The sequence below is a fragment of the Mustelus asterias genome, chromosome 6 (genome assembly GCF_964213995.1).
Source record: "Mustelus asterias chromosome 6, sMusAst1.hap1.1, whole genome shotgun sequence".
Classification (NCBI taxonomy): Eukaryota; Metazoa; Chordata; class Chondrichthyes; order Carcharhiniformes; family Triakidae; genus Mustelus; species Mustelus asterias.
In genome coordinates this window covers 60,248,500-60,266,637 of record NC_135806.1, presented here as the reverse complement: position 1 = coordinate 60,266,637, position 18,138 = coordinate 60,248,500, and the positions used below count along the sequence as shown (strand labels likewise).

The following is an 18,138-nucleotide window of genomic DNA, read 5'->3' as shown; positions in this document are numbered from 1 at the left end:
CCAGGTAGTGCTGAGCCAGGGTCTGGCCAGTACTATGAGTCTGTATATATGTTACTGTTGGGGTTAGGGTTGGGCTATTCTACATGTTACTGTTGGGGTTAGGGTTGGGCTGTTCTACCTGTAATATAGTTCTTATGGTACATCCCAGTCGGGCTCCGCCTCCTGGGAGAGGTATAAAAGTCACTGCTCTGTCTGGGACCCTTTAGTCTGGGATCGTGTATTATATATGGTAGCTCTATTGTTGTAGTCAATAAAAGCCTTTATTTCTCCGAGTACCTCGAGCCTCGTGAGTTATATCGCGCATCAATTTTGTTGACTACAATTGAAATCTCTTCGTTGAAAAAAAAACGACACAGAGAACATGGAGCAAATGCTTAAACCCGAACGGCTTACGTTGGATCCACGTGCGGCGGGCGCCTCGAACACCTTCGACCACTGGTTGAAATGTTTTCAGGATTACCACACCCTCTTTATTCCAGAATCTCGTGCCAGGCTGCAAGCCCATCGCGACTAAGAGCAGGCGTTACAGCGCTGAGGATCGGATCTTCATTCGATCTGAGGTTCAGCGGCTCCTCAAGGAAGGGATCATACAACCTAGCGCTAGTCCTTGGAGAGCGCAGGTCGTGGTGGTCAAGAGTGGGAACAAACCCCGGATGGTCATAGACTATAGTCAGACCATTAACAGATACACGCAGCTGGATGCGTATCCCCTCCCGCGCATATCTGACATGGTCAACCAGATTGCGCAGTACCGGGTGTTCTCCACCATCGACCTAAAGTCTGCTTACCACCAGCTCCCCATTCGCCCAGAGGACCGACAATACACGGCTTTTGAGGCGGATGGTAGCTTGTACCATTTTCTAAGGGTTCCTTTTGGTGTCACGAATGGGGTCTCGGTCTTCCAGCGTGCTATGGACCGAATGGTGGACCAGAACGGGCTGCGGGCTACCTTCCCGTACCTGGATAACGTCACCATCTGCGGCCATGACCAGCAGGACCACGATGCCAACCTTCTTAGATTCCTACACACTGCATCTCGCCTGAATCTGACCTACAACAGGGAGAAGTGTGTATTTCGCACGCGCCACCTAGCTATCCTCGGATACGTGGTGGAAAACGGGGTCATTGGCCCTGATCCAGACCGTATGCGTCCCCTCCTCGAACTTCCCCTGCCCACTAGCGTAAAAGCACTGAGAAGATGCTTAGGCTTCTTCTCTTACTACGCACAGTGGGTTCCCAATTACGCGGACAAAGCCCGTCCGCTCATCAAGTCTACCTCTTTTCCCCTAGCACCAGAGGCTCGTTTGGCCTTTGAAAAACTAAAAGCCGACATCACGAAAGCCACGATGCACGCTATCGATGAGTCCATCCCCTTCCAGGTGGAGAGTGATGCATCGGATTTCGCCCTGGCTGCCACACTTAACCAGGCGGGCAGGCCCGTCGCCTGTTTCTCTCGCACCCTCCAAGGCCCCGAAATTCGACATTCGGCAGTGGAAAAGGAGGCCCAGGCCATTGTGGAGGCCGTCCGGCATTGGCGCCATTACTTGGCGGGAAAACGGTTCTCCCTGCTCACGGACCAGCAGTCCGTGGCGTTCATGTTCAATAACACGTTACGGGGCAAGATCAAGAACGATAAGATCTTGAGGTGGAGAATCGAACTCTCCACCTATAATTACGACATCATGTATCGTCCAGAGAAACTCAACGAGCCCTCGGATGCCCTGTCGCGTGGAACATGCGCTAGTATGCAGGAGAATCGATTGCAGGCTCTCCACAATGACCTCTGCCATCCGGGGGTCACTCGGCTCTACCACTTCATAAAAGCCCGAAATCTACCCTACTCGGTGGAGGATGTCAGGTCCATAACCAGAAGCTGCCGGGTATGCGCGGAATGCAAACCGCACTTTTACCGACCTGACAGGGCACAACTCGTTAAGGCCACTCGTCCCTTCGAAAGACTGAGTGTGGATTTTAAGGGCCACCTTCCCTCGACAGATCGGAACGTGTACTTCCTCAATGTGGTTGACGAGTACTCACGATTCCCTTTTGTCATTCCCTGTTCTGATATGACTGCTGCCACGGTTATCAAGGCATTTCGTGATCTTTTCACCCTGTTCGGTTACCCCTGTTACATCCACAGTGATAGGGGCTCGTCGTTCATGAGCGATGACTTGAGGCAATACCTGCTCTCATACGGGATTGCCTCTAGTAGAACCACGAGCTACAACCCTAGGGGTAACGGACAGGTTGAACGTGAGAATGCTACAGTCTGGAAGGCTGTCTTACTGGCGTTGAAGTCTAAAGGCCTTCCAGTCTCCCATTGGCAAGAGGTGCTCCCTGATGCGCTCCACTCCATACGCTCACTCCTGTGTACGGCAACCAACGCTATTCCCCATGAGAGACTGTTTTCATTCCCTCGGAAGTCTTCCTCTGGGACCTCATTACCGTCTTGGTTGACGTACTCAGGAGCTGTCCTCCTGCGGCGACGTGTTAGGACCCGCAAGTCCGACCCTTTGGTTGAACAGGTCCATCTCCTCCACGCCAACCCTCAGTATGCCTATGTGGCATACCCTGACGGGCGAGAGGACACGGTCTCGATTCGAGACCTGGCGCCAGCAGGGGGCTTGGAAACCCCTGTCGCTCCCATACCTCCTGTTAGAGACCCCCCAACTATTGTTTCCCCTCCTGACACGGCGCGGGCAGCATCGGGACCATCACTTAACCCTTTTACTCCCATGTACAGCTTGCCTGAGTCCAGGAGATGGTCGCCACTTCAAGGTGTGCCCGAGTTCAGCGGATTGTCACCACCTCGGGGTCTACCGGCCCGTGAGACATTGGAGGAGCCGTTGGACACCGCCTTGGGGAGAACGCCACCCTCAGTGCCTACACCGGTGTCGTCGCCAGTGTTGAGGAGGTCACAATGACGGTGCGGTCCCCCAGACCGTCTGAACTTATAGACTGATGAACAATTGTTCTGTGTCTTTGTACCCCGCCGGCCTTTGTTTTCAAAGGAGGGGTGAATGTGGTGAACCATTGTTGGTTCCCACCAGGTAGTGCTGAGCCAGGGTCTGGCCAGTACTATGAGTCTGTATATATGTTACTGTTGGGGTTAGGGTTGGGCTGTTCTACATGTTACTGTTGGGGTTAGGGTTGGGCTGTTCTACCTGTAATATAGTTCTTATGGTACATCCCAGTCGGGCTCCGCCTCCTGGGAGAGGTATAAAGGTCACTGCTCTGTCTGGGACCCTTTAGTCTGGGATCGTGTATTATATATGGTTGCTCTATTGTTGTAATCAATAAAAGCCTTTATTTCCCCGAGTACCTCTAGCCTCGTGAGTTATATCGCGCATCAAGCAGCATGCTGCAATTCTTTACCATTTAAATAATAGTCCATTTTGCTGTTATTCCTACCAAAATGGATGACCTCACATTTACCAACATTGTACTCCATCTGCCAGACCCTCACCCACTCACTTAGACTATCTACATCCCTTTACAGACTTTCAGCGTCCTCTGCACACTTTGTTCTGCCACTCATCTTAGTGTTATCTGTGAATTTTGACACACTACACTTGGTCCCCAACTCCAAATCATCTATGTAAATCGTAAACAATTGCGGTCCCAACACTGATCCCTGAGGCACACCACCGGTCACTGATCGCCAACCAGAAAAACACCCATTTACCCCCACTCTTTGCTTTCTGTTAGTTAACCAATCCTCTATCCATGCTAATACGTTACCCGTAACACTGTGCATCTTTATCTTATGTAGCAGTCTTTGGTGAGGCACCTTATCAAATGCCTTCTGGAAATCCAGATACACCACATCCACAGGTTCCCCATTGTCCACTGCACATGTAATGTTCTTAAAGAATTCCACCAAATTAGTCAAACATGACCTGCCCTTCATGAACCCATGCTGCGTCTTACCAATGGGACAATTTATATCCAGATGTCTCGCTATTTCTTCCTTGATGATAAATTCAAGCATTTTCCCTACTCCAGAAGTTAAGCTAACCGGCCTATAGTTAACTGCCTTTTGTTTACCTCCTTTTTTAAACAGTGGCGTCACATTTGCTGTTTTCCAATCTGCGGGAACCACCCCAGTGTCCAGGGAATTTTGGTAAATTACCACTAGTGCATTTGCTATTTCCCCAGCCATCTCTTTTAGTACCCTGGGATACATTCCATCAGGATGAGGAGACTTGTCTACCTTTAGCCCCATTAACTTGCCCAACACTACCTCTTTCGTGATAATGATAGTTTCTCGGTCCTCACCTGCCATAGCCTTCCTGTCATCAATTTTTGGCATGTTATTTGTGTCTTCCACTGTGAAGACCGACACAAAATACCTGTTCAATGCATCAGCCATTTTCTCACTTCCAGTTATTACATCCCCCTGCTCGTCATTTAAAGGACCAATGTTTACTTTAGCCAATTTATTTTGTTTTATATATTTGTAGAAACCTTTGCTATCTGTTTTTATATTCTGAGCTAGTTTACTCTCATAATCTATCTTACTTTTCTTTATAGCTTTTTTCGTGGCTTTCTGTTGACCTTTAAAGATTTCCTAATCCTCTAGTTTCCCACTAATCTTTGCCACTCTGTTTGCATTTTCTTTCAATTTGATACCCTCCTTTATTTCCTTAGATATCTATGGCTGATTATCTCTTTTTCTACAGTCCTTCCTTATCACCAGTATATACTTCTGCTGAGCACTGTGAAAGATTGCTTTGAAAGTCCTCCACTGTTCCTCAATTGTCCCACCATTAAGTTTTTGCTCCCAGTCTACCTTAGCCAACGCTTCCCTCATCCCTTTGTAGTCTCATAATATTTCAATATTAATGACATGGAAGTCCTCACTCGCGAGGATCACAGATGCTCCCCAACGGGGACCAGATGTGATGGCCTCACCAGTGGGATAGGAAGCCATTGACGCCCCCCCCGGGTGGATGGGAGCAGGGTGTACACAGTGTACTGGGAGATCGGGACGCCTGTGCATAGGCGTCCCTAGTGTTCAGCAGCTGGCTTCCCAGCTGAGACTCTGCACCGCCCTGCACCACCCCGCACCGCCCTGCCCCCCCCCCCCCCCCCCGCTACTGGTGAGATCCAGACTACAACCTCTGTATTGCTCAGAGTGCCGTAAATTACCACCATTTACCTCGCTGGAAAACGGGCAAATAAACCTTCCGTTTGCTCGCCCTTTTAACACTTAGAATTTTTCTGAGAAAATTCCGCCTATAATTGCAAATTGCAAGCGAGTTCTTTTTCTGACCTGGCAGAGGAGATTCACCAGATTTCACAGAGATTCAGGTCACGACAGCCAAATTCACAGTCTCAGAGTCAGAAGCTTGGATGCTCCTGTTGTCATGGTAGCCAACAATTATTTGAATGCCCTAATTTCTAGTCAAAGTGTTGTGCCTGGAGGAAAGTCAGTCATATCCTAATGACATGCAGATGTAGAGGGAACAATACGGCTCCAGGTCGCAACAATGCACCAGGCCAAGGTCATGGTGGATCTAAAACTAGTTCAGGAGTAAGGAAATCTTTGGGCAGAATTTTCCGGCCCCACTTGCCCCAAGACCAGAAAATCCCACCTGAGGTCAACGGACCTTTGCATATTCCAGCCCTGCACGCTATGATTCCCGTGGCAGATAGGACGGGAAAATTCCACCCTTTGCGTATGCATATTATAAACATTGATGTTGTCAAAACAGGAAGATCAAGTGTTTAGCTGATTTGAGGACAAGAAAAACACCACGAGGAGGATGAGAGTAACAGGGAAAATAAAATTCCGATGCCCACAGATGAAAGAAAAGTTGGAGATATACAATTTACTTTCTTGATACAGCTGTAACTGTCTCTATCACAGAATGAGAGTATAAGAAATCCCTATGTCATATTCTCTTGTGCAAAATTGTTGTGAAACTAACCAGTTATTCCAAGAACAGCATTCTAGTGTCAGGGTGAAGTTAGTGTTGGGGTGGAATACAAAGATGCATCCTATTAATTGCCATTGGTAGTAGTGGTAGGAGGGAATATATTCTCCCTAATGGGAAGGAATTGGCTGAAGAAAATATGGTTAACCTGGGTTGAATTATTTAGAATAGGGATCAGTAGGAATATGTCTGACATTAAAGAAGTGATTAGAGAACAGAAAGTGCTCTTTAAGCAAGGAGAACTAACCGATAAAGTAAGCTGTCAGTACAATATTAAATACTTAAATACTTTGTATTAAATAGTGCATTATACAACAGAGACCTCCCCAACAGAGAGGGCAGTAGAGAGGGAAATATGACACCATCTTAGAATGTACTACTGATCCTACCAAAACATTAGCATTAAATATACCAGTAGCTTTTGGCCTTTCTAGTCTGCTCAATTCCTCAGCAGATCATGCTAATGCAGATGTTCTTTTGGGATTTCTCATGAAGACTGATCCAATTCTAGCCACTGGGTTATTGTAAATTATTTTACATTCACAAATGACATGTCAGTGTCTGCCAGAGAAATCAATGAAGGAACTCACAATGATGTGGTGCTTAGTAAAGTGCTCAATTATGCCATGGATGGAGTGTGATGATGAGAAATTGCAGGAGTATTTCACACGTAGAAACAAACTGTGTGAATAAGGTTTTCTCCTATCAGGTTTAAGAGTTGAGTCATTATTCCGCTAAGATTTAGAGACAGATTGCAAGAGGAGCTTCCTCAAGAGTACACAGGGATATAATCTGAATGAAAGCAGTATTGAGAAGCTATTTTTGGTATACAAAGGTAGATGGAGATATTGAAGAGTAGGTGAAAAGTTATGAAGTATGTCTCAGAATGAAAAATAATCCAACCAAGATTCCTTGCATTCCATGTTCAAATACGAGGAAACCACAGGGGTGAATTTTTAGAATTCATTCATGGGACATGTGGCATCGCTGGCTGGCAGCATTTATTGCTTATCCCTAGTTGCTCTTGGAGGGCAGTTGAAAGTCAATCACATTGCTGTGGCTCTGGAGTCACACGTAGGCCAGACTAGGTAAGGATGGCAGATTTCCAGCCCTAAAGGACATTGGTGAACCAGATGGGTTTTTCCGACAATCAACATGGTCATCAGTAGATTCTTAATTCCAGATATTTTTCACTGAATTTAAATTCCACCATCTGCCGTGGCAGGATTTGAACCCAGGTTCCCAGAACATTAACTGAGTTTCTGGATTAATAATCTTGCAATAACACCACTAGGCCATCACCTCCTTACACCCATGCCAAGATTTTTCAGATGGCAGTTTCCCTTCTCACCATCTGAAGAACTGATGAGGAACATATCTCTGCTGACACTTTCTGTCCCACAGCGATTACATGCTCCAATGAGTGTTAATTGATTGGAGGCAGGACTTTTACCCTTCACTCAGGAAGAAGTCCCGCCTCTGAGAGCTGCTGGCCAATCTGGATCCAGAAGCTGCAATGAACAAGACTGGGATTGAAATCAGTGCCCAAATCCTAAATCCAGGGATTTCAGGAACAGATAAGTTTTGGAGGTCTCGGCGGAGAGGGTAGGGGAGGCTTGGGAGTGGTAGACGATGGGGGATTGGGATGTTGGTGGAGAGGCTGAGGGCTGGGTGGAGGTTTGGGAAAGGAAGTCCTACAGTTAAGGGGGGCACCCAATGTTAAATGGGACTGCTGACGAAGGTGACCACCCTCGCCTCCCCCCCACCCCACCCCACCCCACCCCACCCCACCCCACCCCACCCCACCCCACTTCAAGCCCAAGGCCTGAATCTGATTATTTTCAGGCTTCCCCTATACCCTGGAAACCCTCCCTCCAGCCTGAAAAATTGAGGCTGGGTGGGAAACAACCCTTAAGTAGTCAATAATTGGCTACTTAAGGGCCTCAATTGGAGCAAGGGCAGATGGGTAGGCCAAGGCCTCCCTCCCGCCTCACCTATAAACCCATCAGCGGGGGAGGGTAAAATTCTCATGTTTGATTTATTTGCATTGGAAAGGAACGAGTGCTATGTTCAGGTCGATTGCGATAGCAAGTGGATAATTGCTGAGTCAATGCCGAATACCACAAATCTTTTGAGGTTTTGAGAATTTGGTTTGTAATTTATGGATTGCCAGGAGTATTGGTGTCAGATAATATGATCCACTGTTCATAATTGGAAGAGAGTGAAATATCTCTGGAGTCAAACACACCATAATCACCCAGCATTGAATGGTGCAGCAGAAACAAGTGTACAGATTGTGAAGAGGTCTTTGCAGAAGGATTTACTAGGTGACATACTGGGCACTACTTTCCATGTTTTTCTTTGACACAGGTTAGACAATTCCTGCAAAATAACCCCCATATTCTACAACTGATCTCTAACCTTATGAGTTAGTGTTTAAACATGTTCCTCAGACAAGATTTAGTACGCTTCAGCTCAGTAGAAAAGTAAAGGAAAAGAAAGACAAGGCCAGGATTTTCCGCTCCTGGGAGGGTTCAACGATAGGAGCAGAAATCCTTGTGACATATCCAAATCGCATTTCACGCTGATATAAAAGCGTGATGTGAATGATCCTTCCCCTGCCAGTCACTTAACACATTTCCTGAAATTCATTGGGAACATCATATCCATCCATTAACATGTAATTATCAGGGTCTGCGCCTGAACCATCCCCCATAAGAAAGTCCATTCACCCTGAGGGCAGACTGGCGTGAAACTCAACTGGTTCTCAAGGCGTGCATCTGGCGAGCAGAGCTCCCACTGCATCACCCATGGGGGAAGAGGGTCATGCCTCGGACACGTCCCACTGGCTGTACAGTGCCAGGGGTCAGTGCCGGGGGGGGGGGGGGTTATGTGGGAGAGGATGGTTCCATGGAGGGGTGATACATTGGGGAGTGAACTATTATATATGGGAGTGGCTTTTAAAAATGGCACCCTAATCTTCGAAAAATGAAGTTTCTGACAGATTGAGCCCAGCCCACCAGCATGACATCATGGGACTGCCCTCAAGGTTTCTCAATCTAAGTCCAGAACGGTATGGTGGGGAAAGCCACTGATGATGCCAACAGCTTCAATGATGCTTTTCCCATTCTCTATCGGATTTTGCCAAATTTAAGGAAACTTCGGCCCAAAATGAAGATGAGCCACTTAGAAAGTGTAGTGCTGGTCAGAAGGTCATGGTAAAAGACCACTGTTGTGAAACCAGACTAGACCTCAACAATTTTCTATTTTGGCATTAGTATGAGGAAAAGGTGTTTCACTCCAAGTGCGATTCTACTGACTAACTGGGAAGCTTTTATCAAAATAAACTTTATTTATCAACACAGTTGAATTATAACAAATGAATTAGCTTAACGTTTAACAATCGAACAATACGTAAAAATGACAAGGTAGAATTCTTAACTGCTAACCTATCATTATGAGTTCCAATTCAAGTAATATTCCTCTTATAGACTTAAACCCCATCTTTAAACTTAGTTAGCAAAACACAGGCATACTTGCTGTGACTTAGGTTACCAGCCCTGGAGCTTTTAGAGAGTCTTTTCAGAGAGAGAGAAAGCCACTGCTTTATTCAAGCAGTTATTCAAGTCCATGTTATTCAAGCAGCCCAGGGAACAACTCTCTTTGTTTTTCAAAATGAAACTGAAACCCATTCTTTCCTGCAAGTTTAGCTCCTCCCATTAATCACATGACTCTGTCAATCATGCCAATCAAAACTCTACTCTAAAACCCCAGGGAGAATCCAAGTAAACACATTATCTCTGCTTAAACAAACACTCCATGTTTAAAATGAGTATTTATCTTGTTCTCTTGGCTACTAATTTAAAGATTTTCCTAGACAAATAGACACCCTGCAAAACAACTCTGAATTCTAAACATACCCCTTACAAAAAACATGATATACACATATTTCTTAGAGGTACATATCATCACACAAATATGTGATTGGAGTTGTTGTAAAGAGATGTATGCATCCACGTACCAAGTGAAGATTAGAATCCATCAATGTCAAAGAACAAAGAACAGTACAGCACAGGAACAGGTCCTACGGCTCTCCAATACTGCGCCAATCATGATGTCTGCCTAAACTAAAACCATATGCACTTATGGAGTCCATATCCTCCCATTCCCATCTTATTCATGTATTTGTCTAGTTACCCCTTAAATGCTGCTATCTCACCATCTCCCCGGGCAGCGCATTCCAGACATTCACCACCCTCTCTGTAAAAACTTGCCTCACACATCTTCTCTAAACTTTTCCCCACGCACCTTAAACCTATGTCCCCTGATACTTGACTTTTCTACCCTAGGAAAGAGCATCTGGCTATCCACTCTGTCCATTCCACTCATAATCTTGTAAACCTCAATCTCCGTCGTTCCAGTGAGAACAAATCGAGTTTATCCAACCTCTCCTCATAATTAATACCTTCCAGACCAGACAACATCCTGGTAAACATCTTCTGTACCCTCTCCAAAGCATCCACATCCTTCTGGTAGTGTGGGAACCAGCATTGTACACAGTATTCTAAATGAGGCCTAACTAAGGTTCTGTACAGCTGTAACATGAGTCATGTAAATCATTTGGATGAAAGAGGGAATCTGACAAAGGGAGAGCATGGCAAACCTATAGGACATATTCCTCTTACAGCTCAAATTGAATATCAGAAAGAAACTGAAAGTTTGCTAGCATTACAGTATCCACTGAGATAGCAAAGTTAGTCAGGGGTCTTTGATCAAGGCAAATCAATCAATATCACAGTGTCAACCATTGAGTGGAATTGGCAGTCAAAATCAAAGTTCAGGTTAGACAGCCAAAGATGTGGAGAGAACAGTGTCTAACTAATGGAAATGAGATATTCAGGCATAAAGGGAAAGAAGGCAGATAGGTTAATTGAAAGTATGCATGAAGGAAGAAGAAAATGTTCTTACTATTTCTTATCAAATATTAATATTTTTATTGATGTTAAGGAACATTTTTTTCACATGTCAATTACAATGGAAATATTGATCATATATATTTTGTTTGTGATTACAAAAAAAACAATTATACAACCCAACATGCCAAAACTTCAGGTATTGTTGACGTTAGTTTAGTCATATTATATTCTGGGAACGTATGTACATGTATCATTTCATATTTTAATCTAGAAGTTGTTTATTAAGTGGAATGTAGTGTAGTATATTGCAAGATCTGAGCATTTTGTAATATTGCATAATCTATAAATAAACTAATAAATAAACTATTTTCTTTATCTGCTGCCCTCTCTGTTAGGGAGTTTTAAATAAAGTTAGTTCCAAAATGGCTGCCTGCAGTTGAGCAGGCGTTAGCTTCACTTAGTGCAATACACAACAGGATCTGTTCCCTCCAATCAGACAGGTGCTACACCTGCCTGTCAATTAATATTCACAACAAGTTGAAACTCAACACGAGTGGATCTGAAACACTGGAAAATATATTTTCTTTTTGAACTCATTCAATCAAATAATCCAACACAATAACCTACAAATAATGGGATAATATTAATTCTGAGAAAAGGCTTTCTTAACAAGAAGTCCAGCAGTTAGGATAGGGCTCAATTAGAGTGCAAAAAATGGAAGACAACTCCTCTACTGCAATTAGTGTCATGAGTTTGAGAGCAATGTAAGTTGCGTGAACTCAAGCCAAATGTGAAAAAGAATGGTTTAATATGATTTATTTTATCACATTTAATTCACGAGAACATGCCTGGTCTTTTCCTGCCAAGAATTTGTCTTTTCTTTCCAAGAGAACAGAGGCTTCACTATTCTAACCATGTTGTTGTTTATTTCTACATATCATTAAGCTTTTTGTGTGAAAAATTAACAATTTATTGACCATGAATCTCATCTTCGAGAAGGTTGAACTTTCCATGGAGAAATACAATCATGTTGGTTTGTGACTTAGCATTTCTGTAAGATTTAGCCACACACCTAACCTCACAAGAATATGCTTCAGATGGCCCTTATTCTCTCTTTTCTGGTACTGCACAGTCAGTGACTCTGATATTTCTGAGGAGGTGGGAGGAGCTCAAATGAGGAAGTGTAAAGCCTCCCTCTACATGGATGACGTGGCTGTTTTCTGCTCGGATCCTTCGTCTGTTTGCAGGCTCCTTTGAGTCTGTGAGCAGTTTGAGCTGGCCTCGGGGGCCAAAGTCAACCAGGGTAAGAGTGAGGCCATGTTCTTTGGGAACTGGCCTGACACATCCTTTGTCCCCTTCACCATTAGGGCAGACTACCTCAAGGTGCTGGGGATATGGTTCGGAGCGGCAGGGGCATGTGCCAAAAACTGGGAGGAGCGCATCGCCAAAGCCAGACAAAAATTGGGATTGTGGGAGCAACGCTCCCTCTCCATCACTGGGAAGAACCTTGTGATCCGATGCGAGGTTCTGTCCGTGTTGTTGTACGTGGCGCAGGTGTGGCCTCTCCCCAAGTCCTGCGCAGCAGCAGTGACCCGGGCCATCTTCAAGTTCATCTGGAGATCAAAGATGGATCGTGTCTGGAGGGAGGCGATGCACAAACCTCCAGAGAACGGAGGGAAAAACGTTCCCAACGCCGTCCTCATCCTGATGGCCACCTTTATGTGCGGCTGCATCAAGCTGTGCGTAGATCCTCGGTACAGTAACAGCAAGTGCCACTATTTTTTGAGGTTCTACCTGTCCCAAGTGTTGCGGAGGATGGGTCTGGCCACATTGCCGCGGAACGCTCCAAGTAGTTGGACCGTACCGCAGCACCTGTCCTTCGTGGAGAAATTCTTCCGGAAACACACCTTTGACCACATGGCTATCAAGCAGTGGTCAGCACGTAATGTCCTTGAGGCCCTGAGAGAAAAGGAGACGGCAGATCCTGTCGGATGGTTCCCTGAGCGGACTGTCAATGTCATTTGGCAGAATGCCTCATCACCAGAACTCACAAACAAGCACCAAGACCTGGCTTGGCTGGTGGTGAGAAGGGCACTCCCCGTCAGATCCTTTATGCACGCCCGAGGTCTCAACCTCACCGCACGCTGCCCTCGAAGCGGCTGCGGGGCTGATGAGACGGTCGCACACCTCCTTGTGGAATGTGCCTTTGCAAAGAAGGTCTGGAACGAGATGCAGTGGTATTTGTCGCGGTTCGTCCCGGGCAGCTCGGTGACGCAGGACTCTGTGCTCTACGGGCTGTTTCCGGGGACGCACACCGAGACAAATATCAACTGCTGCTGGAGGGTCATCAACTCAATGAAGGACGCGCTTTGGTCCGCCCGAAACGTGCTGATCTTCCAGCTGAAAGAATTGTCCTCGACCGAGTGTTGCAGACTGGCACATTCCAAGGTCCAGGACTACGTGCTCAGGGACGCGCTCAAGCTTGGGGCAGCCGCCGCCAAGGCACAATGGGGAAAGGCCACCGTGTAAAGCGTCTCAACCGAGGCAGACCGAGGGCCGGGTAACTGCAGAATACCCTCGGCCTGCGTAACTGTGTGCCAACCTGAAAAATAACGGCACACAGTAAACTCTGACACATGTATATAGTTTTAAGAAATGAAATGTAACGAAATGTAATGTTTTTGTAAATAAGCACTGTATTGTACTGTAAAAATGATTCTTTTTTTGCACTGTTTATGACTTTTGGATCTGTCATTTTGCAATGTTTTATTGGAGAGTTTTTTTTTGTGAATAAAGTATATTTTTGAAATTAAAAAAAAGAGGAAGTGTAGTATGAAGAGGATGCTGTGCTTGGTTAAGGTCATTAGGTTACATTGAAGTTTCATATGAAGCAGTTTTTAAAAGCGGCATCTCGGCCTTTTGGCTAAGATGCAAATGAGATCAAGCCTTGGAGGAGGAAACCTCCCCCTCCTCCAATCAGCTTGGCTCATGTAGATCAGGCCCAGGACAGGGTAATTTGGTCGCTTGCCCTGTCTTGTCAGCCTGGATCGGAAATGTCTCAACTTGTTGAGACTCTGAATTGGACTTGATTTGATTGAATTGGAAAAGTATTTTAAAAAATGAGGCCAAAAATAGCCAAAAACCCACCAAGACTGGGGGTGCATTGGTCCTGCTGATTTTTAATGACAAGGGCTCATCTAATTTTGTATCTCAATCTCCTGCCTGAAATCCAGCCACTGAGATACCAGCAACCAGTGGGACGAAGGTTGAGGTGAGATTTCCTATCGGGAGTGGAGAAGGTTGGCAATGGGGTGGGGTGTGAAGGGGGAACAACATTCAGCAGAGATGAAGCCAGAAATATAGAGTATTGGAGGGAGGCTAATGCTGGAGATCATGGCTGGCTAATTGAGAGCTAAAGGCTTCCTGGAGGAGCCAGGCGGAAGTACACCTGCTACCTCTTACACACAAAGAGCACTGAAAGAACCGTATACCTTGGGGAGCCAGCAGTGCCTGCCTCACTTTTGCTGCCAAGAGTTCCAATCTCTGGAAATACATGCATCAAAGGTGAATTTCAAACCATGTTGCAATTACACCATCGGAGGTAATTTAAATTTGTTAGTTGGATACCTCATTATTTGCCACTGCAAAAATGATGGTACATACATGGCAGCGGGTTACACAGATTTCATTTTTTAACCCTTTCCCCCCAAAGTCCTAATCATCACATATGAGGAGGGGGGAGGGGGTTAATACAGAGACCAATGTCTCAGAATTGCCCTTGAAAATTTATTGTATGTTCAAATTAGATCAAAAAGATCTTGAACGGTTCTTTTAATTCTGGCCCACCCCAATATATGTCAGTTCTAGCAATGATTCTGCAATTTCAATTGCATATCACACAATTTGCTCATGTAGCACATGCATTTTCAGCATTACAGGCGGTATTTTGGGTTCAAACTATGTCTGTACCCTGCATGCACACTTCTGGTGCTAGCCATTCCACACACTTTTTTTGTAATGTGCATTAATCAGATTGTAACATCAGCGTAGCACTGATTTGACACCAGCGGTGCTAGTTAGGACTTGAACATTCCAACTATTGCCCTCTCTTGACCTTGCAAAGCTGAACACATGTTAAGCAGTAGGATGGAGCCCCTAACATACTCGGGTTAGTTGCTGAATGGTTTCTATTGGCTGCTGCTGAGTTAGCAGTGTTTGCTGGTTTACACTGTCAGACATCTACAAGAAGTGGCTGTGGCACATGGTAACAGCCTCGGTTCTCCCTCCTTGGGTTCTGCTTGCTCTCTGTCATGTTTGATGTAGTCACCAATCCTCTTGTTGTGTGGTTTGACGGGGAGATTGAGAAGCTTGTCCTTCTGCACAAAGAGGAAAGGAGGGGAAGAATGGCTCTCAGCAAGCGACTATATTCACCCAGGGTCTTCAGGGAGCAATTCTCCCAATCAACATCATCAAACAACAGTGTACGAGTTGTCTCCACTTATCCAAAAAGGTGCTCATTGAAATCTGCCAACTGTTGCAGCCTGAACTGCAGCCTCAGAGCAGAGCAGGGACCCCACTGCTAGTAGCTGTCAAGGTGACCATAACAATGAACGTTCATGCTTCAGTCAGATTTTAGGCTGGAGCAGGCGATACTTACAGCTTTGCCCAGTTTGCCATGCATTGCTTCATAAGGAAGGTCGCTGACACTGTACACAAAGGGAGCTGTGTAACATTTCAGTCTCTCTTGCCAGAGAGCACAGGCAAAGTGAACACGTGACTTCATTAAGATTGTAGACATCCCCATGGTGCTACTAACTGCATGCATGTTACTTTGCAGTTGCCACATATCAACTTTATAATGTGCTCGAACTGGAATGACACTCCACTCCCTCAATGACCACCTCATATACGATGATACTCAGTGGAGGTCAATGCCCACTATCCTAACAGCAGTCATGGTGCCTACTTCTGGGGTACGGCCATCTGGAGGTCTGAAGTCAATGTTGGCGAGGTGGATGGAAGCATTGGCTTTTTGTCTCGCTAACTTGTCCTGCAGTCACTGGACTCTGTTTTCCTCAGATGTCAAAATGACAGGGACCCCTTCATTTGGGTCTGTTAAAGATTGTTTTTTTTTTAACCATGTATCAAGAACTGCCTTTGGAATCCTCCATGTAAACCACATGAGCAACCCAGTGAAACTGAGTTCTGACAAGTTTATTTTCGATGTCAGGAAGCAGTACTTTACAAGAACCTCAGCGCTGAAGATTTTGTCCTGCCACCTGCTGTTGCAAATGGGTCTCATACAGTGAAAATGGAATGCTTCTAGTCGCTTTAGGTGATGCCAATAGGTTGTCCCGAGTCTCACACTCATAAAGAAGTGGTGCAAGAACCACTGCCTCTCTGAGCCAAACACCATGCTCTTTCCAAAGTCTGTGATTGAGTCTGCCAAACATTGAGCTTGCTTTTTGCCAGGTGACGGTTGATTTTGTCATCCAACATAGTGTTAATGGAGAGGATACTCCCAAGATTGCTAAACGTCTGTACTGAACAGAGGGGTGTGTTGTTGGCAGTGACTGTGGGGTCTTGGTGTACTTTGCTAAGGGGTGGGTTGATACGAGATCTCTGTCTTCAGACTTATTATCAGGCCAAAGTGTTCTGAGGCTAGGCAAAGTGATCAACAAGTAGCTGAATGTCCTCTGGAGTACATGCTATGAGAGCTCAGTCATTCACAAACAATAATTCACTCAGTTGATGTTCAGTAACCTTTGTGAGCCCTGAGCCTTTGTAAATGGAAGAGGTTGCTGTCTGTCCACGACTGAATGTGTAGTCCTGTGTCAAGACATTTGAGTGCACACTGGAGCATGGCCAAAACACAGCTTTGATTGGTGCCGTTAGCAGACATTACAGGCAATTACAGATATACATGAGGAACAGTTTTCAGCACGCTCATTTGCATAAGGAATTCAGGATCTAATAATGGAGAACACTAAAGAATATTAGATAACTTCTCGTGAAGCACTTTTGCATTATTGTTTGTTACAGACACATAAATGGTACTGAGCATGGGGAAGTATCATATGAGCAAACAGAGTTGACCATGACGCAAGTCACATAAATCCCATGAAAAATTCATTTCAACTATACTATAGAACCTCAGTAATAAGCAACAGATTTTCCACAATTAAATTACTAAAGATCAAATGACACAAATTCAATGCTAACTGAGTTCTGATGAAAAGTTCATATTGTCAGTTCTTTTTATGTATACTGCTTAACTGCTGAGTGTTTTCAGTATTTTCTGTTTCGTCCCTCCTCCCGACTAAACTACATTGGACAAAAAAAATTCTTATCCCAGGCTTCAAGCCCTTCTTCCAACTGACTACGATAGATTAGACAGATATTCATTCCAAGATACTTCCTCAATAGGTTATTAGGTCAGATAAACACCCCTATCTCAAAACAATTTATCTCCCATCTGTTATCCATCAAGTATTTTACAAAGTAAAACAAGGAAAGTCAGTCGGTTTAGTAAGTAAAGTGGGTCATAGAAACATTTAAACATATAAAACAGAAGCAGGAGTAGGCCATCCAGCCCTTCGAGCCCGCTCTGCCATGCATTTTGATCATGGCTGATCATCAAGTTTAATATCCTGATCCTGCCTTCCCCCCATATCCCTTGATCCCCCCTTTAGCCTCAAGAGCTATATCTAATTTCTTCTTGAAATCACACATTTTGGCCTCAACTATTTACTGCGGTAGTGAATTCCACAGATTCATCACTCCCTGGATAAAGAAATCTCTCCTCACCTCAATCCTAAAAGGTTTACCCCTTATCCTCAAACTATGACCCCTAGTTTTGGACTCCCCCACCATCGGGAACATTCTTTCTGAATCTATTCTGTCTAATCCTGTTAGAATTTTATTAATTTCTATGAGATCCCCTCTCACTTTTCTAAATTCCAATGAATATAATCCTAACCGACAGTCTCTCCTCATATGACAATTCTGCCATCCCAGCAATCAGCTTGGTAAACCTTTACTGCACTCCCTCTATAGCAAAAACACCCTTCCTCAGATAAGGACACCAAAACACAATGCTCCAGGTGTGCCCTCACCAACGTGTAATACAATTGCAGTAAGACATTCTTATTCCTGTACTCAAATCCTCTTGCTATGAAGGCCTATGAAGATCAGTTTAGTTCAGTTGGTTGGACAGCTGGTCAGTGATGCAGAGCGATGCCAACGGCGTGGGTTCAATTCCCGTACCAGCTGAGGTTATTCAT

The 18,138-nt window shown here is 45.0% G+C and overlaps 1 protein-coding gene across 1 annotated transcript in view; it reads right to left on the bottom strand.

Moving 5' to 3' along the window:
- Positions 1-18,138, bottom strand: part of shc3 (SHC (Src homology 2 domain containing) transforming protein 3) — a 303,591-nt gene that overhangs the window by 101,316 nt on the left and 184,137 nt on the right. The window lies entirely within an intron of this gene.